The sequence below is a fragment of the Gopherus evgoodei genome, chromosome 1 (assembly GCF_007399415.2).
Source record: "Gopherus evgoodei ecotype Sinaloan lineage chromosome 1, rGopEvg1_v1.p, whole genome shotgun sequence".
NCBI lineage: Eukaryota > Metazoa > Chordata > Testudines > Testudinidae > Gopherus > Gopherus evgoodei.
This window is the reverse complement of record NC_044322.1, coordinates 294,708,214-294,729,613: the sequence shown is the minus strand read 5'-3', so window position 1 is coordinate 294,729,613 and position 21,400 is coordinate 294,708,214. Positions and strand designations below refer to the sequence as shown.

General features: G+C 42.6%; 1 long non-coding RNA gene across 1 annotated transcript; it reads right to left on the bottom strand.

Moving 5' to 3' along the window:
• Positions 1-6,980: 6,980 nt before the first annotated feature.
• On the bottom strand, positions 6,981-20,859 carry LOC115647223. Its single transcript, XR_003999238.1, has 3 exons — positions 20,700-20,859; positions 10,032-10,092; positions 6,981-7,020 (listed from the first exon to the last, which is right to left on the bottom strand). It is a non-coding gene; the product is annotated as an uncharacterized LOC115647223 (long non-coding RNA).
• Positions 20,860-21,400: the final 541 nt, after the last annotated feature.

The following is a 21,400-nucleotide window of genomic DNA, read 5'->3' as shown; positions in this document are numbered from 1 at the left end:
GTCTATGAGATCACCTTTTCCTACATGAGCTATTAGTAAGGCAAAAAGGTAGCTTAATTTCCATTCAAGGAACTATAAATGGAACTGTTTTAGTTACGCCTCTGCATAACAATCTAAAAAAGAAGAAAACATGATATTTTCACAACATGGGCCAAATTCATCCCCAATATAATTCCATCAATTCTAATGGATGCTCTTCACCTTTGAAGTGTGACCTGATCTTCAGATAACTGAATGAAGGCACTCAACTTTGACAATGTTGTCATCTGTAATTATGTAATGAGCCAAACTGATGCCTGGGGTAAGGATGTCAAAGCCGATGTAGTTGTGCTTGGGATGAATTTGTCCCATGGAGTCTGTAGCAAAAGTAACATATTGCAGGAGGAATGTAGGATTTCTTGTAGGAGGAAGCAGTGAAGGTAAGAAAAGTTTTTGTTTCTTTGGGGCAGTAAACATATCTACATAACATTGCTTTGGATGTGAACCTCTTACCTTTTATACATTAAATCTGTGAAAATAGTAGTGGAGACCATAAATATATGAATGATAAGCCTTATTCTACCATGTCTGTTTGTCTATTTTTTTCCCTTCCTCAACTTTTCCAGACATCCACCTGTGTGTGTATCCGAACAGAGTATTTCCAAAATGTCTCTTATTTCTAAGACTTTACAGACAGCATAAAAACTCCTTGTTCCATTACTGCCGCATGTAACCTCACTTAGTTCAGCACTGCTAGAAATCTGAGAAGGCCTTACAGTGGAAAATCTTTAACTCATTACCTTCCTTTCCTCTAGTTCTTCATTTTCGACACTTAGGACACCGGTATTTCCAGATTGTCAGCCCAGACTGTACAGAGCTAGGAGCATAAATTTTAAGCTCCTAGTTCTTTGAAAATCTGGCCCCAAAATCCTGTTGAGTAAGCTTATAAAGGGCCTAGGGAGGATTTAAGCACGATACAGTTACTGTAATTTGGTAATTAGCCCATGTTAGTTAAAGGAAAATAACTAATTTTTTTTGAAGAGCTGTTGGCCATAGTAACTATTTGGTGTGTCCTAATAAAACTGCAGTAATGGAAATACTGATGCTATATTTCACCAAAACCTTAAACTGGCATATATATTTTTCTCTTCACTTCTGATTATCAAGAGATGTATGTTAACAAGGGGAAAAGTGACTATTCATCAGCTTTCTCTTCTTGCCTGATACATTCGGGAATTCCATAAACTGTTCCTAGTGACATCACTTATGAGGTTGAAAATGCTGGCACTTACTTATGCTTAAAATTCGTGGTAAGCAACACTAGCGGGGAAAGCAAATATCAATAATAAGGCTTGGAGCAAAGTCACTTTAAAAATAAATGTTTGACCCAGTACAGCGCTGCTCCATTTTCCATTTTGATAGACCAGGTCATTGTCAGGGGTAACATACCTCTTTGTTTCTTTTACTACTGCATTAAAAACTACTGCATTGTAAGATGTACCCTATTTAATTTAACAGGAAATCTGGAAAAGGTCTTGAATGATAGTGACCTTTCTATTTCTTCTATCACAGCTCCTTTTCATCCTTGGTACAGCTTATTTTGCAGTTTAATCAAAGCTGTACATGTTGATGGTGCAAATACCATCCTTCAGACCAGAGCCAGGCAAGACGACGATGTAGTTCTCTAATCTCAGCTGTGGCTATTGGATTTCTTTCAGTGCTGCGTTCTGCATCCACAAATGATATTCATGGGGGACTGAATGGGTCAGGGAATTGGTAGTGAACGATAGAGCCTCTCACCTCTAGGTTACTGATCTGAGTCGGCTCTGACTAGTGGTTATCAAGAGCGACTCACATCTGTGGTGTGTCTGATCTATGCAAAATGAGTTGCTGGAACTGCCAACAAACCACCAGTCCCAGGATTTATATGTGCATGAACCTTTTCCCCTTGAGGTGCTCCCTCTAGCACAGGGTAAAGGCACATTATAAGTAAGTGTTGTGGAGATTCTTGTGCAGAATTTACTACGTACATAGCAGGGGACTTGAGTTTTCAGGGAGTTCAACTGAGCACTTTTTTCTTTATCACTAAAATTCATATGAAAAAACAAAAATCCAAAATATATTCTTGGAGTAGTCTAAGAGGAGGCGGGCAGCTTTTCAAATCCCCTCTGCATCACTTAGCTATAAACTGAGAGGGACTCAGGGTGGTGGTTGTTTTTTTTTTAAATGATATCAGTGGCTTATGTATACAGAAGGCTTTGCTATCCATAGTGCTGGTTGAAGAATGTTAAATTTCTGAATTTCAGCCTCTTTTATTTGCAAATAGATTGGCTCTTAAGGATCTGTACACTTGTAATTGGTTCAAAGTATTTCAACAGTTTCATCCTAAAAGTTGCTTTGGAACAGATTTTGCTAGTTGTTACTCTCTCCTATGGTATTGTTTCTGTACTCTAATTGGATGAGTCACTAAAAATAGGGGAGGGTGGGCATTTAGGCCCTTGATTCTCTCCATGAGAGGATGGGAGCTGTTTGTGGGCTTGAGAGGAGCCAGGCCATCATGATTAGAACATGCTTAGGTTATTTTAAAATTACCTTTCCAGTTCGGTGCAGTCCCTATAACGAAGCTTGTAGATGGCTCCTTGCATGGCTTATTTAATTACTCTGTGCCACGGATTTTGTATTGTCCTAATTAGAGGGTGTAACATATTCTCACTTAACTGCATTAGTGCCAGGATTCTGGGCTGGAGTTTAAGGAAACATCTTGAATCCACTTGGTTTTGTCTGATGTTCACTTAAAATGTCATAATTAATGCATTTATTGAACTTACTGGTGTCCACTTTACCACAGTTATGTCTCGAATAAATTAATATTTTGTGGCAGAGTTGTGTGTGCATTGTCCTTGTGGTTTCATCAGATCTTTATTATAATAATCTCTGTCAGAGCTATAAGGAATATTTCTACAAGTTGTTCTTTTTGTAACTGCCTTTGACAGTCACCTGCACACAGTAAATAGAGGGGTTGTGCTTTAATCACCAGATATGATGTTCATATGGGTAAGGCAATAGACTCAGGATATCTGGGTTCTTTTCCCCAGCTGTGCCACAGATTTCAGAGTAACTTTTTAAATTACTGTTCTCCATTTGTCAGATAGGGACGTAGTAGTATCACCATGTCACTGGAGATGTTTTGAGGAGAAATCATTAGTGCATGTCAGATGTTCAGAAGATATTACAGTGATAAGAACTAAAATAACGTGACAGTTTGCTGCTTCTGCTGTCAGTTCTATATTTTATTTTATTGGCCTTGGTTTAAATGGCTGATACATTGTTTAAAGAGAGGCAAGTGGAAACAGTGTATTTAATGACAATACATACCTGAAATGGGCCTGAAAGCTCTCTTCATCAAGAGTCAAAAAGAAAAAATATAAATGAAATAAGTCAAATAAAAATGGGATTTCTAACTTGCCAAAAAGTTCATATTTTTTCCTACTTCCTCCAGTTTTACTTACAAGTAATATGATCTGCTAAGTTTCCCCCGCCCACCTTGTAACTAAATGGTTGTCAACTTAGATAAGTCAGGACATTTCCAGTGAGATGCTCAGATAAAAACTGAAATTGCCTATACCAGCAAAACAGGAATAGTAAAAGTGGCACTTACCACCATAGCACTTTTAAGAGCGCTAATAGAAAATTCACATTGTAGATGAATCTACATCACTTCCTCCTCTGCACTCTTTCACTCATGTATAATGCTTAGCAAAGAATCTGATAATGCAGCTAGTTCTCTGTAGTGGGAGGCCATGCTGTTCCATAAATATACACAGATAGTGCAAGCGTGGAAGAACCCAGTATGAAAGACTGTGGTATTCTGGTATGTTCAATTACTGGGTGATAGAGAGCTAAATTATGGGACTACAGCACTGAAAGATGATGAATACATTTAAAAGAAAACTCAAGTATAGCTCCAGAATTCACCTTTTAAAAAACAAGTTCTTTAAAGTACATGCTTTTGACAAAGACTTATTTTTTTCTAAAGTCACCTAAACAGTTTTCCCTCACCTGTCTAGGTTAGTCTCTTCCAGACCACTGCAGAATATGAGCACCTCTTCTCTGATGCCCCTAAACCAAAGGCAGCATAGCCGAAATGCATGCAGTAAGAGGAGATGACAAATGCTATGTAGGAAAGGCCTTAGCAAACTGACTGATAAGTAACATTTGAAGCTGTTTATCAAATCAAACTAGATAATTTCAGTTGCCTCCTTTTATAGGTGCTATTGGACATTTCAAGCTCCATAAGTGAGTCATGCAAGTGCAGCTTATTCATCTGCACTCTTTATGCCATAACATCAGCGCACAAGAAAAAATACAAAGAGACAACAAAAATTCATTTGCCTTTAATTCTCCATGAAATGGCATCAATCTGCAGCCAAAGGACAAATCGGAGTTATGCGCCTCAATCTGTTTGCCCACTTCTGTGCCTGATTTGATTATTTGTTATACCTAACCTTAATTCTGGTCTAAAATGCAGTGGAAGGGGCTAACTACCCTGATTAGGATTTCATCTGAGATCCTAGGCATGTACTTGGGCTGCTAGCTCCTCCTGCCATTTGTGCTGTGGCTGCTACACTTCCATTTTGAGAGCGCTAGTTTGACTAGAGCTAGTGTGGGTATGTCAACGTGAGCTAGAAATTACTTCTCCAGCATAGAGAGACCCTAACCATGTTCTGTACAAACAACCAAGGAATGTGTTTCTGTGGACACCAGGTGAGGAAATCCCACTGAAGTAAATGGGTTCCCTTGCATGGAGCACTTTACAGTATCCTGTTCCAACAGACATGCCTTGCTAAAGGTGCAACACAGTTGGGTGAAGTGGAATGATGGCCAAGTTTGCCTTTTAAAATCCCCATCTACCCCCTAAAATAGCAGCCTGTTTCTCTCCACAGTGCTGGGGTCCTTGTGAGTTCTCACCCCTGGTTCCACCAAGTCTTGGTACATGGTTGAACCTATGCCCCAAAGAGCTTACAATCTTAGAAAGTAAAAAAAATAGTGGGTGTACGCAGGGAAGTGAGGGTACTGGAGTGAGACTACAGTAGCATATGAATCTAGCACAGTTTATTTTTGAAGAGCTTTGTGGAAGAAGTGATTCTTGCAGAAGGAATAATTTAATATCTTTGAAGTAAAATGTGAACATCCAATTTTGCTTTGATGCCACCATTTTTGGTTATTTATTTTTCAGATAATATAAAACAAGGATGATTGATTGGTGGTTTTTGGATATTGGCAATCATACACATTCCCTTATATTTCTCCTTGTAGAATGCTATTTGAAGTATAGCAATTCTAGCAGTATTGCTATCTATTCCCATAGTCCCATCCACAAGAATGCTCTATGCTTGAGTTTTTTTACAACACTACTCTAAACTTTTCTTATTTGAAGTAGGACTTTGAAATAGAAGAACATACACACTTGCAACTACAGCCAGCAATATACCTGCATTTCAGTTTTTACAAGTGTGACAATGCTGCTGTACTTTGGAACTAGGGAGGTGGATGTTCCTTTTATTAAAATTTTCCACACAGGTGAAATTAATGCTGAATTACTTTTTACATAACCCAGTGAAGCCGTTTATGTATTATATAATGTTAGTTTACTGCCAGGGTGTAAGGACTAGTGTTCACAGTCCACCAGACTTAATCACCACCTTCTTCTGATCTGATATGTATTGAGATGTGTATTTCTTTATACCAAGGTGACCAGCTAGCAACCTGACATCCAGCAATGATTGTTGTACAGTTATTGCACAAACAACCTGAGACATCCAAACTGTGAGCAAAAAGCTAGTAAGAAATGTGTGACACTGATAAAATCATCACTTGAATGGATCCTCTCACAAATATCTGCTTGCTCATCTCTTCACACACTGGTTTTTCTCTAGTAAGCCTACGTTTGCAGCCAGACTTGTCCATTGTTATAGCCAGGATAAGGAATACAGAGGGGACAGGGTGCCTTGGAGGAACTTTTGGCTTCCCTTTTAAGAGAAAGTTGAGATATGAAAGTGCAAAGTGTGCCATTGAGAAATTGGGCAGGGGGAGGTGGTGCTGACTTCTGTTAAGTCTAAGATGTTGTGTGTTGGAGGCTTCTCTTTTCATGTAAAGCACTATATAAGGTATAATTAGATACCTTTTGCTTTCAGTGTCTCCAGACTCTCACTAGTGTAATTCCTTTGATCACAGATAGCTACTTAAGATTAACACTGGTGTAAATGAGAGCGGAATTTGCTCATGTGTGTGAACAGGGCAATACACATCTGTAATGCCACCAATGCCTTGTTTACACAAAGTTGCACCAATTCAACTAAAGTGATTATTTAAAAACTGTTTTAGATAAATCAGTGCCAAAGTCTGGGAAGACACTTCCATTTAAACCAGGCTTATTTTCATTTAGTTTTTTTTTTAAAAATTCCTGAATAGAGCTAAATGGCAATAGACTGCTCTTTAAAATCTTAGTAAGTGTCTAGAAGTGTTTGCATCACTTTAAATCAGTTTTAAAAACATATTAAACGGATGCAACTTTCTCATGTAGTTGAAGGGTAAAATTTCCCAAACTACCTAGTTCCCATTTTCAAAAGTTACTTAGGCCTGGTCTACGCTACGCGTTTATACCGATTTAAGGCTGCACCTGTCCACACAATGAGGCCTTTTATATCGATATAAAGGGCTCTTTAAACCAGTTTCTGTACTCCTCTCCGACAAGAGGAGTAGCGCTGAAATCAGTATTACCATATCGGATTAGGGTTAGTGTGGCTGCAAATTGATGGTATTGGCCTCCAGGCAGTATCCCAAAGTGCACCACTGTGACTGCTCTGGAAAGCAATCTGAACTCGGATGCACTGGCCAGGTAGACAGGAAAAGCCCCGTGAACTTTTGAATTGCATTTCCTGTTTGCCCAGTGTGGAGCTCTGATCAGCATGGGTGGCGATGCAGTTCCAAATCCAAAAAGAGCTCCGGCATTGACTGTACGGGAGATACCAGATCTGATCACTGTATGGGGAGACAAATTTGTTATAGCAGAGCTCCGTTACAGAAGACAAAATGCCAAAGCATTTGAAAAAAATCTCCAGGCTATGATACAGAGTCCACAGCACAGTGCTGTGTGACAAGCGTAATGGAAAGCCAAAGAATCAAATGGACGCTAATGGAGGAAGGGAAGGGGGGCTGAGGACTCCAGCTATCCCATAGTCCCTGCAGTCTCTGAAAAGCATTTGCATTCTTGGCTGAGCTCCCAATTCCTGTAGGATCAAACACATTGTCCGGGGTGATTCAGGATATATCTCATCAATTTAACCACCCCCCCACCCCATGAAAGAAAAGGGAAAAAAATAGTTTCTTGACTTTTTTATATGTCACCATATGTCTACTGCATGCTGCTGGTAGACACAGTGCTGGGGCACTGAACAGCAGCATCCTCTCCCCTCCCTTCCCCGGTGGCAGATGGTACAGTGCAGTAGGACTGGTAGCCATCCTCGTCGTCATTCTGTTGAGTGCTCCTGGCTGGCCTCAGGTGAGGTCGGCCGGGGGCGCCTGGATAAAAATAAGAATGACTCCCGGTTATTCCTGGCAGATGGTACAGAATGGCTGGTAACCGTCCTCATCATAGCAACTGGGGGCTGAACTCCATCAGCCCTTCCCCTTTCATATATAAAGAAAAAAAGTCAGTGTTTCTTATTCCTGCATTCTTTATTAGTTCATCACACAAATGGGGGGACCCTGCAACGGTAGCCTAGAAGGGTTAGGGGAAGAGGGAAGCAACGGGTGGGGTTGTTGCAGGGACACCCCCTAGAATGGCATGCAGCTCATCATCTCTGTGGGATCTGACATGGAGCGGTTGTGCTCTCTGGTTCTCTGATACACTGCTTCTCTAGTACACTTGCCCCATATTCTAGGCAGGACTGACTCTATTTTTAGATACAACATAAAGGAGGGAATGACCCGGGGAGTCATTCCCATTTTTGTCTTTGCGCCCCCAGGAGCACCCATGACAGCAGCAGATGGTACAGAACGACTGATAACCGTCATCTCATCGCCAATTTACAATGGCACAGCAGACAGTACAGAACGACTGGTAACCGTCTCTGCTACCTTGCTAAGGCAAATGAATGCTGCTCTGTAGTGCTGAAGTACCACCTCTGTCAGCGGCATCCAGTACACATACAGTGACAAAAGGCAAAACGGGCTCCATGGTTGCCATGCTATGGCGTCTGCCAGTGCAATCCAGGGAAAAAGGGCGCGAAATGATTGTCTGCCGTTGCTTTCATGGAGGAAGGAATGAGTGACGACATTTACCCAGAATCACCTGCGACACTATTTTTGCACCATCCTGCATTGGGATCTCAACCCAGAATTCCAATGGGCGGGGGCGACTGCGGAACTATGGGATAGCTACGGGATAGCTACCCACAGTGCAATGCTCCAGAAATTGACGCTAGCCTTGGTACATGGACACACACCAACGAATGATTGTGCTTTGTGTGGCCGCGTGCACTCGACTTTATACAATCTGTTTTACAAAACCGGTTTATGTAAAATCGGACTAATCCTGTAGTGTAGTCGTACTCTTAGGCTTGAAAGACCCATTGACTTAAACATCTAAGTCATTTTGAAAATGAGACTTAAGCAGTTTTGGAAATTTCTCCCAAGGCCTAAACAGCAAAACAGTCTCTAGTACTCCCGAAAGGATTCAGTTGGGGTGGAGCAAGGACCTATACTTGGGTTGCCTAAATTCTAGGGGAGTGCCATAGGCACTCAGCTATTGGTGGAGCCTCAAGCTGACTTCTCCCTGCACAGTCTTGATTTTTCTGCAGTAGAAACTTTTTTTTGAAACCTCAATTTTCTATGAATATTTTTTTCTGGCCAGGCTCACCAATTACTGGTGAGTATAAAAATACTGCTATAATTGTTACTTTGTAGGCATCCCAGCAGATAGGCCAATTACCAATAACAGAGAGAGAACTACACTCAAATCAGAGGTGATTCCCTCCAAATGAGGGACATTGCCAAAGAGGGGGAACCTTGCCTTGCTTTTTCCCATGCTGTAGCAGCTCTGTGAATGAAGTTGGCTATAGTTTCCAGGATTTTGCTGATACCTTGCAAGAGTCATAAGGCAGCATTTAAAATATAAATATATATATTCAAAGCCTGGTCAATATCTAATCAGAGTATGTAAACATCAGCACCCAGAGGCCACAAGAATGAATTCTGGAAATATAGCATAAAAATTCACTATCTACATGCCATATGTACATTCTAAAGAAAATATTATACATGAAAATGTATTCATTCCCTCATAGTCCTCCCAAAATAGCATATGGAAACACCTTGTTATGCATTCATTTTGTTCCTCCATACACCTGTTAGATTTCTTATATTCTACATAACTAAGCAGCCATTCACTATTTCAACGCAACTTTTTAGCCCCTGCCAACAGAACAGCTCATGCCACTGATGATTTTGACAAAAGCTGCTCACCTAAAACAACAGAAAAGTGAATCATATTTAGCAAGGCTATCTTTTCCCAGACTAATAAATGACATTGCCTTGGGGTAATATACAAATCGTCTGCTACACGCTGGTTTAAATTACCAAGTTTTTTTTAAAGTAACAATTTAAATTGATTAGTATTTTAGATGGATGATAAACCTAATCAGCTTTCAACACTATCACTAATGACAGTAGCCTACCAGAATAAAAAAGTAGGAGTTTCAGCTTAGACTTTAAAAGGTAAAAGTATTTCCATCATTCACTTAAATCTGTACTGGATTCTCCCTCTACTGTCCTTGCATCAATCTTCTAATACCATTACTGCTATAGATATAAGGGGTTATGACTTCAAAAAGTCAATTAGATGTTTGGAATGGAAGCTCTCCTCTACTTAATTTCTCTCTGCTGAAGATACTTAGCCCTGGGAGTGCCATTATTTCCCAGTACACCAAACCATTAGAATGTATATCTCACCATGTGCTAGAGGAATAGAGATGCAGTTATGTATACATCACCTTAAATCATACAAAGAAGACTTCGATCTCTTCTGTTTGGTACACGGCATGCCTTACAATGCTGTTAAAGAACAGAAATACTGCCATTAAAATACTAGAGAGGAGTCAGATGTAAGCTTCAAAACTGGCTCCAGAGTTCAAATCAAGTCCAAAATTGTGTGTGCGTGTGTTATCCAAGGTATTGGTTCTGACCCAACTCTAAATCATAAACAGCAGGGATCAAAATTCCAGATCCCTAAACCTCTTTAGTGTCTGCCAACTTATACTTAAATAGTCGGTCTTATTTATCAAATCCAGTAAGTAGAAGGTCTAGTGGATAATGCACTAGGACTTCCAATATCAAGTTTGCTAATGGTGTGTTGGATGAGCTTGTTTAAGTTGCTTAACCAATTGGTATTTGTTCCTGTCCATAAATTATACCATACTAAAATGTTGCCTTCCAGGGATGTCACAGAGATTCATTCGTACAATGTTGTGAACATGTAAATACTGAATAGTATTGCTGCAGCATGTAAATGAGATGTGTTAAGTCTTGAAGAACTTGATGGCCTCTTGTGTAACTAGGCCAGTCAAAACCGGCCCCTTCCTCTTGCCAAAAATAAACAAAATGAATTAAAAAAACCACATACAAATTTGAAAATTATTTTTGTAGTTTTTGTGGGGAAAAATCCCACTCTTTTTACTTCCTCTTTCCCTATTAGAAAAGGTAGTGGCTCTAAAAAAATTAAATCCCTCTCCTCTGTTGCTTTCCACACTTTTTGGGGGGAGGAAGGGGAAAGAATTTTTAAAAGAAAGAAAGTGAAGACAAAACATCCCTCTTGGTGGAGGGGCAGTGTTACTTTGTATTACTTAAGGAGAGTTAAAGTGGGAGACAGTGTTACAGTCAAAATGAAGTTACTCTTTAAAGTAACTTTCAACTCTAACACTGGAGAGAAACTTACTTTTAAAAGTGTAATTTTTAAAGTGAAAGTGTTACTTCCTCACTTTAACTGTTTTCCCACTTTTCCTGTAGACAAAGGGGGAAGGGCAGTGAAAGACTAAGAGGACTGGCATTTTCTTAGAAATTAGAATTAAGGAATTTTGAAAAGTCTCTTTTTTACAGGTTTTCCCTTTTTTTAAAAAAAGGGAAAGTTGTATCAATTAATTTTGATGAAACCCTGCTTAAAATACTTGTTAATTATGCAAGAATTGCAAGGACCCATTTGATTCTCTTTATAAATGGAGATGGGCTTTGTCACATTTACTGGAGTAATTGCACCTCTGACCCCTCCTGATTTCTAAGTGCACCCCCTGAGTGCAGGTCTCAGGCCTTGAGCTGTTACTTGTCTCTTGGGGTGGAATCACATGATTCTGCCACTCAGACTGGCCTCTGGGTTACAACCCCTAATACTGATCATGATTAGCTGAGCAGGTCTGACTTATGTCAATGACAGTGGTAATCAGTGACCAAACAACCTACTTAGAGCAAAGTATGTATTAGAACAAAAGCATTTCAGAGAACCTTAAACAGCCTATACAGAATCCTGCTTCCCAGAGATCTACTTTTCTTCCACATGAAGAGCTTACTAATAAGATTATCTCCCTATAGATTCTTTCACAGAGTTTCACTGTCCCCTTGTCTCCCTGTCAGAGCTCTCTGACAGTCAGTGGATAGCCCCAGGTGACTCTCACTCCCCTCCTCAAACCCCTTTTGCAGGGATCAAGAGCCTTTTTAGCTGGTCTCCGGGGTCTCAGGCCTGGTCTACACTATGTTTTATACCAAATTTAGCAGAGTTAAACTGATTTAACCCTGCACCTGTCCACACAACGAAGCCCTTTATATCAGTATAAAGGGCTCTTAAAACCGATTTCTGTACTCTTCCCCGACGAGGGGAGTAGCGCTGCAATTGGTATTGCCATGTCTGATTAGGGTTAGTGTGGCTGCAATTCGACAGTATTGGCCTCCAGGCGGTGCCCCACAGTGCACCATTGTGACTGCTCTGGAAAGCCATCTGAACTCAGATGCACTGGACAGATAGACAGGAAAAGCCCTGCGAACTTTTGAATTTTATTTCCTGTTTGGCCATCGTGGAGAGCTCACCAGCACAGGTGATCACACAGAACTCATCAGCACAGGTAACAATGCAGTCTCCTGAGAATCGAAAAAGAGCTCCAGCGTGGACCGCATGCGAGGTACTGGATCTGATCGCCATATGGGGAGAGGATTCTGTGCTAACAGAACTCCGTTCCAAAAGATGAAATGAAAAAACATTTGAAAAATTTTCCAAGGCCATGATGCAGAGAGGCCACACCAGGAATTCAGTACAGTGCCGTGTGAAAGTTAAGGAGCTCAGACAAGCCTACCAGAAAACCAAAGAAGCAAGCAGAAGGTCTGGGGCAGGGCCGAAAACATGCCGCTTCTACGCTGAGCTGCATGCAATTCTAGGGGGTTCGCCACCAGTACCCCACCCCTGTCCGTGGATTCCGAAGTGGGGGTGGTAATCTCAGCCATGGCTGAGGATTCTGTGGACAGGGAAGATGAGGAAGAGAAAGAGGAGGACAAGCTTGCCGAGAGCACACAGCACTCCGTTCTCCCCAACAGCCAGGAGCTTTTTCTCACCCTGACGGAATTGCCCTCCCAAGTCACTAGCCCAGACAAAGAAGCCATGGAAGCGACCTCTGGTGAGTGTACCTTTGTAAATATAAAACATGGTTTAAAAGCAAGTGTTTTTTAATGATTAATTTGCCCTGAGGACTTGGGATGCATTTGCGACCAGTACAGTTATTGGAAAAGTCTGTTAACGTGTCTGGGGATGGAGTGGAAATCCTCCAGGGACATCTCCATGAAGCTCTCCTGGAGGTACTCCAAAAGCCTTTGCAGAAGGTTTCTGGGCAGGGCAGCCTTATTCCATCCTCCATGGTAGGACACTTGACCATGCCATGCATGTAGCAAGTAATCTGGTATCATTGCGTGACAAAGCCTAGCTGTGTATGGTCCCAGTGTTCGCTGGCATTCAAGCAACATCTGTTCTTTATCTCGCTGTGTTATCCTCAGGAGAGTGATATCGTTCATGGTAACCTGGTTGAAATTCAGGAATTTAATTAAGGGGACAGAGATGGCCATTCTTACTGGGCTGTTTACCTGTTGCTTAAAAGAAATCCTTCCTTGCAGGTAGCCAAGCAAGGGGAAGGGGGATGGTGATTGGCGTTGAGCTTTTTTGCATTTGGCTAGCAGGGATCTTCCCTGCTACCAGCCACGCTGTGCTGGGGGGGGGGGGGGGAAAGAGGGGTGTTTAGCAGTGATCTTCCATGATACCAGCCACGCGGTGGGGGGAGGGGTAAAGCGATCATCCCAGAGAATTGGATGAGGGGGGGTGATTTCTGCTGCTGCATGTTAACAGGAAAGAAGCAGCACTGAATTGGGCTTTGCTTGGTATTTGGGAAAGGAGGGCACTGTGTATATGAAGGCTGCAGAAGCCAAAAGACAATAGCTTACCATGGCCACATGCAAGCTGAATTCTGCTGCCTGGACCTGTGTCTGTGAGATCTCTAACACCAGAGCCACAGGCACTCAATATTAAGATGCAAAATGCGACCTTGTAGTGAAATCACATGTGCCATGTAAGGTAAATAGTGTTCACTGTGAAAGAGTATAAGCATTGTTCGGTACATTGTATCTTTTTAAATACTTCTCTCTCTTTTTTCCCCTCTCCCTCATGCAGCTGCAAACTTTTCAAGCCTCCCTACTCCATCCCGAAGGCTATCTCGGATAAGGCAGTGGAAAAAGACGCGAGACGAAATGTTCTTGGAAATCATGGAAGTGACCCGCAATGAAAGAGCTCATCTGAATGAGTGGAAGGATGTGGTATCAAATTACAGGAAAGATGCCAGTGAACGTGAGGACAGGAAGGACATTCGAGATGAGAGGCAGCAGCAGAAAGATCAGAGGAGGCAGGATGCAACGCTGAGGCTGCTGCATGATCAAACTGACATGCTCCGGCTTCTGGTGGAGCTTCAGGAACAGCAACCCACCCACTCCACGCCCGTGGACAGCCCAACCAAAAGGCTGCCATTATTTTGAAAAATTTTTAGTGGCCTTTTCCTTCCCTCCTATCCTCCTCCCAAACCACACCTAGGTTACCTTGTCAGTTATCTCCATCTTTTTATAATGAATTAATAAAGAATACATGATTTTTAATGATAGTGACTTTATTTCCTTAAGCAAGCTGTAATCGAAGGGGGAGGGTGGGTTACTTACAGGGAATGAGTCAATCAATGTCAGGGGGGTTCATCAAGGAGAAACAAACACAGCAGTCACACTGTACCCTGGCCCATGATGAAACTGATTTTCAAAGCTTCTCTGATGCGCATTGCTTCCTGGTGTGCTCTTCTAATCGCCCTGGTGTCTGGCTGAATGTAATCAGTGGCCCGGTGATTTGCCTCAGCCTCCCACCCCATCATAAAGGTCTCCCCCTTACTCTTACAGAGATTGTGGAGCACACAGCAAGCAGCAATAACAAAGGGGACATTGGTTTGGCTGCGGTCTGAGCTAGTCAGTAATGTGCACCAGCGCACCTTTAAATGGCCAAATCCACATTCTACCGCCATTCTGCACTTGCTGAACCTGTAGTTGAACAGCTCCTGACTACTGTCCAGGCTGCCTGTGTATGGCTTCATGAGCCATGGCATCAAGGGATAGGTCCCCCAGGATAACTACAGGCATTTCAACATCCCCAACTGTTATTTTCTGGTCTGGGAAGTAATTACCTTGCTGCAGGCGTTTAAACAGAGTAGTGTTCCTGAAGATGCGAGCGTCATGAACCCTTCCTGGCCATCCCATGTGGATGTTGGTGAAACATCCCTTGTGATCCACCAGTGCTTGCAGCACCATTGAAAAGTACCCCTTGTGGTTTATGTACTGGGTGCCCTGGTGCTCCATCACCAAGATAGGGAAATGTGTTCCATCTATCGCCCCCCCACAGTTAGGGAATCCCATTGCAGCAAAGCCATCCAGTATGACCTGCACATTTCCCAGAGTCACTATCTTTCGTAGCAGCAGCTTCATGATTGCTTTGGCTACTTGCATCACAGCAGCCCCCACAGTAGATTTTCCCACTCCAAATTGATTCTCGACTGACTGGTAGCTGTCTGGCGTTGTAAGCTTCCAGAGGGCTATTGCCACTCTCTTCTCAATTGTGAGGGCTGCTCTTATCTTAGTATTCTTGTGTTTCAGGGTAGGGGAAAGCAAGTCACAAAGTTCCATGAAAGTGCCCTTACACATGTGAAAGTTTCACAGCCACTGGGAATCGTCCCAAACCCGCAAAACTATGCGGTCCCACCAGTCTGTGCTTGTTTCCGGGGCCCAAAATTGGCATTCAATGACTAGAACCTGCCCCATTACCATCAGGATCTCAAAAGCACAAGGGCCCATGGTTTGAGAGAATTCTGTGTCCATGTCCTTATCACTCTCGTCGCTGCATTGCCGTAGCCACCGCCTTCTCACCTGGTTTTGCAGGTCCTGGTTCAGCATAGACTGCACGATAATACGCAAGGTGTTTGCAACATCCATGATTGATGTCTTGAGCTGAGCAGGGTCCATGCTTGTTGTGCTATGGCATTTGCACAGTTCACCCAGGAAAAAAGGCATGAAACGGTTGTCTGCTGCTTTCATGGAGGGAGGGGTGAGGCTGTACCCAGAACCACCCATGACAATGTTTTTTGCCCCATCAGGCACTGGGATCTCAACCCAGAATTCCAAGGGGCGGGGGAGACTGCGGGAACTATGGGATAGCTACCCACAGTGCAACACTCCGGAAATCGACACTAGCCTTGATACATGGATGCACACTGCTGAATTAATGTGTTTAGTGTGGCCACATGCACTCAACTTTATACAATCTGTTTTAAAAAACCGGTTTATGTAAAATCGGAATAATGCCGTAGTGTAGACATACCCTCAGTATTGCAAAAAGAGCTGTGTCACTTCAGCCTAGAAGGATGCAATTGTCTTTCTATCATGTGCCTGGTTGTTTGCATCTGGGAAGCCATTATTCCACTTCCACACACACAGTAAGTCCCCACTGAATTCAAGCATTATAGGTAGAATCATAAACATTCTACTTCCCCATCCCCAAGAACTTCTCCTCACTGACAAAGTCGCTTAAAGTGTTCATAAAATTACTACAATGTAGTACTGAAACATTATGATAGACCTGGAGCTGATATGTCGTCTTAAAACGCAACCTTTCTATATCCTGATTTTGATCAGTTCAATATTTGGGCATGTTCAAATATTTTCAAAGTGTTGGTCTGAGGTGATCTTGAATTATAAAGGGAGAAATTCCACTTCAGAATAAAATGGTGAGCAAAAACTCCTTGAGAGTTTGTCCATATTAACAGTGTAAATATTTCAAAAGTAAAAGTTGTCACCTAGCAAGTGATAACTGCAGATGTAGACTCATATCTTTATAGAAACAAAATGGAGTTTTACTTATGCACTGCAACTCATATTCTCACACTACAGTTTTGGAATAGTTCCAGTTCTTCCCCCAACTTCTTTCACCTATGGCAGGGGTGGCCAACCTGAGCCTGAGAAGGAGCCAGAATTTACTAATGTACATTGCCAAAGAGCCACAGTAATATGGCAGCAGCCCCCGATCAGCTCCCCCACTTCACTCCCAGTGCCTCTCACTCACCGGCAGCCCTGCTGATCCACACTTCCTGATCAACAGTTTTGTGGCATTCGGAGGGGGTGGGGGGATGGGAAAGGGCACTGCAGGCTCAGGGGAAGGGGCGGGAAGGGGTGGAGTGGGGGCAGAGCCTGTGGTGGAGCCAGAGGTTGAGCAGTGAGAATCCCCTGGCACACTGGAAAATTGGCGCCTGTAGCTCCAGCCCTGGAGTTGATGCCTATACAAGGAGCCACATATTAACTTCTGAAGAGCCGCATGTGGCTCCGGAGCCACAGGGTGGCCACACCAACTTATGGTTTGGACTAGTTTAAACTTAAAATACAAGCCTTTATTTTCCTTACCCTGTTTTTCTCTCAGCACCATGGTTTCATCTTCTCTTCTGTGCATGCATGCATACACACTGACTTACTACATCTTGTTAGGCCAAACATCTTAGCAAATTATTGTTGAGTTGCTAAATGATATATTACAAAATGTAACTAAACACAGAATAAAAGGCAAGGCAAATATGGAGCTTAGTTTTGACAGTGACTCCTTTTAATTTATTCATCTTTCACTGATGAATCCTTAGTTAATTAATATTGGGAATTCTATAAGGGCAAGCCATCTGGAAGGCTTTGTCAGAGATCTTTCTCTGGGTAAAGTGTGGAAATCATGCATTTATATAGCCCCTTCCACACTGAAATCTGAAGCCATTAAAAATATCAATACATTTTAAATCTTACATTTCTGTGAGGTAAGTATTATTCCTTTTTTACAGGTAGAGTGAGTGCTACAGAGGGACTGTTTTTGTGTGTCATTTGTTTAAGTTTTTTCTTGTTGTTGTGTAGCACTCCTTGTAGCCATTTCCAGGTGAGCAAAGTAGGTCTGAAACATTGCCACTCTGATAAGGTTGCATTTTGCACAAGTGTAAATAACTAAGAAAGTACAGGGGGGAGCGGGCGGAGGGGGGGAATTACTTAACCAAAGTGTGTGGCATGGCTGGGAACAGATCCTGGATCTGTTTCCCAGATCTGTGCCTTATCTGTGCTGTCCCACTGTAACGGTTTGATAGCTTACAAAGATCATGTGTTAGTACTTTTATACATAAACATTTTTTTTCACAGTAATTAAATGCTGGGTGGGATTTTTTAACTTAACCAAGAGATGTAAGCCAGCTCTAATTGGTGCCTTAAGCAGCAACAGCAACTTTCAGTGCAAGAGAGAAAACTAACTTTATCATAATTCTAGGTCTGACACTAACTTGCAAAGCCATATTTAAAAGCTTTGTCTTGACAGATTGTAGATGCTACGTGACATAAAAGACAGGATTTGGTACCTCTAACTGCAGAGAGATAGGAAGCACACTCCAGGGAACAGTGAATTGGACAATACCCTTTATGGCAGACAGCCAAGGCAAGACATGCAACAATGCAGAAGTATAAATCAGCTGTTCACAGGCAGTCTATCAAACACTGTGGCTGTTATCAAGTTTGTTCATAATGAAAATGAAAAATATGATCATCAATTCTTTCCTCTTCTATACCTCTCCTCCCCAAGCCATCTTCTCCAAGAACTCGGACTACTGTGACACATATATTAAGATGTACTGTACCCTCCAGTACTTATGCTTCAGAATGTACAAAATCCAAACAGGCAATTACAAACTTACAAAATCAGGCTACAGTATAGGTAATATGGAGAAGCAGCCTTCATTCATTCTATGCATAAAGATATCATGATTCTGTGCAGAATAGCTTGGTTATCTGGTAACTTCTTCAGCTACCAGATTATTACCCACACCATAGTTGTCATTTTTTTCTTGTAAAGTGATTTTTTCCCCCCAACACTTACCACACAGTGCTGGCTGAGATTATTGCATAGAAAAATAACTGGTAACACAATAAAGTCAATAACTGAAGTATCTTAGATACAGTAGAGTAACACTGTTTATAAACAAAAGCACCCTATCTGGGCTTCTGGTTATGTATAGATCATCTTTTGATAGCAGCGGAAAGTGCATGCACATTTTGTGTGTGTATGTGTATACATACAAAGAAAGATAAAATGTTTAAATAAAATTACTTTTGCAAACTCAAGCACTGAAAAAATCAGGACATGCAATAAATAAAAGAACAAGAGTACTTGTGGCACCTGAGAGACTAACAAATTTATTTCAGCATGAGCTTTCGTCAGCTACAGCTCACTTCTTCGGATATATAGAATCCGAAGAAGTGAGCTGTAGCTCATGCTGAAATAAATTTGTTAATCTCTCAGGTGCCACAAGTACTCCTGTTCTTTTTGTGGATACAGACTAACATGGCTGCTACTCTGAAACCTGGCAATAAATAAAGTTGCCCTGTCACTCTGTGTGTATGTATTATGATAGCACATGATCATGTAATTAAAGACTATCTTTTCCACAGCACTTCTGATTCATTCAGTATATTGGATGCTTAATGAATGAGCAGCTGTTCAATATTTCTTTTTATCATCATTCAGTGTGTGGCCTATGTTGTACTTACTGCACCCTGCACTGAAAGATACAGTACTTTCCTTGTGGGATCCTCTGTGGTACAAGTGCTTTACAAACATTAATAAACTTACATTTACAATTCCCTCCCCCTACCCCCAAAGAAAATATTATCCCCATTTTACAGTTGCAGAGCCAAGGCACATATATGGCTTGGGTCTGCCATAATACAAACCTGAGCTGTTCCCATCTCTGCCAAAAGTAGTCTTGTGTGACTTCCATTACCACCCTCTTACGTGGGGACAATGGTATGTGCCTGCATCATAAGATAAGGGTCTGAGGCCTTGTTATGACAGATTCAGATTTTTAATCCTAGTCAGTGCAAGAGCTGGGACTAGGCCTCATTACTTCTGACTCCTAGTGCAGCACATGTTCCTAAGGCCCACACACAGCTGCCAAATGTTGTGCAACCTGTCATCAGTCAGAGGGCAATAAGTGATCACTTTTTACTGCGCTCTGGAACAGCAGAAAGGATGTGAGAGGGGGCAAGAGCCTGTCCTCCTGTACCTTGCAAAAACAGGTGTTGTGATTGATGATTGGGAGGAGCAATTGCAGGGAAATTTCAGTGCTGACCCTGAAGCATGCTCAGTAAAATCATAGAATATGAGAGTTGGAAGGGACCTCAGGAGGTCATCTAGTCCAACCCCCTGCTCAAAGCAGGCCCAATCCCCAGACAGATTTTTACCCCAGTTCCCTAGATGGCCCCCCACAAGGATTGAACTCACAACCCTGGGTTTAGGGGAACCAATGCTCAAACCACTGAGCTACCACTCCCCCCCACTGTTCAGAGATTTTTAGCATCCAGCCTCATAGAAAGCTCTGTGCATGTACAAATTGCAACTCTTTAACTCCACATTTAGATGGATAGTAATAGGGACATCAAAAGACTCCTCTCTAACTTCCAGGCCTCTCCTGGGCCAAATTTCTAGCCCCCTGTCCAAAGCACGGAGTCACTAGAGCTTCTCAAACATCACTTATGAGAATTTAACATAGGGGAACAAATGTTTTACCAAATCCTGTTTGTTGACAATGATAGTGTATCATTTCAAACATTTCTTCATTGACAAGAAGTTTTTGTACTAAGAACCTCAACACTTCCTACAACACTAAGAAAATTACTGTGTTTACCAAGACAATTATAAAACTCTTGTGCTGTATGAAAACACAGACATTTTCATTTTCCAAAATGTTTTGGGCACCAAAGAAAAAGGAAATATTTTTTCACACAATGCGTAACTAGATTGTGGACGTCATTGCAACAGGATGTCATTGAGGACAAGAATTTAGCAAGATATAAAAAGGGAGTAGATACTTATATGGATAAGAATGTCCAGCATTAGAATTGTAAATTCTAAGAAAGTTCTGGGAGGGGGACAAAATTTCCTTCTTCAGGTCTTAAATAAATCTCTGACTATTAGGAGTTAAGGAGGAGACTTTCTTAGGGAGTTGCTTATTCTAGATCTGTAGAATAAGGTTTCTTGCACCTACCTCTAAAAGTGCTGGTCTCTGAGATAGTATACTAGGTGGAGCAGGAGTCTGATCCAGTATGGCACTTCCTGTGTACAATTTCTTAAAAGCTAACACATTCAGTACAAATTGTCAGGGCCGCCCAGAGGCAGGGGCAATTTGCCCCAGGCCCCGGGGGGCTCTGCAGGGGCCCCCACGAGAGTTTTTTGGGGCCCCTGGAGCCGGGTCCTTCACTCGCTCAGGGGCCCCAGAAAACTCTTGTGGGGCTGGACCCCGGAGCTTCTTCCGCTCCCGGTCTTCGCTGGCGGGGGAGTCCTTCCGCTCCAGGGCGGAAGGACCCCCCACCATTGCATTACCACCAAAGCGGGACCTGCCGCCGAAGTGCAACCCGGTCTTCAGTGGTAATTCGGCGGCGGGGAGCCCTTCTGTTCAGGGACCCGCCTCTGAAGTGCCCCGAAGACCCGCGGCGGGAGCCCCCTGCCACCAAATTACCGCCGAAGAGCGGGCTGCACTTCGGCGGCGGGTCCCGCTTCGGCAGTAATTCGCCGGCGGGGGGCCCCCGCTGTGGGTCTTCGGGGCACTTCAGCGGCGGGTCCCAGAACGGAAGGGCCCTCCCCCCGCCGCCGAACCAGGCCAGCTCTAGACATTTCGCTGCGCGGGGGGCCCCCTGCCTCTTGCCGGTCCCACGGCTCTGGTGGACCTCCCGCAGGCGTGCCTGCAGA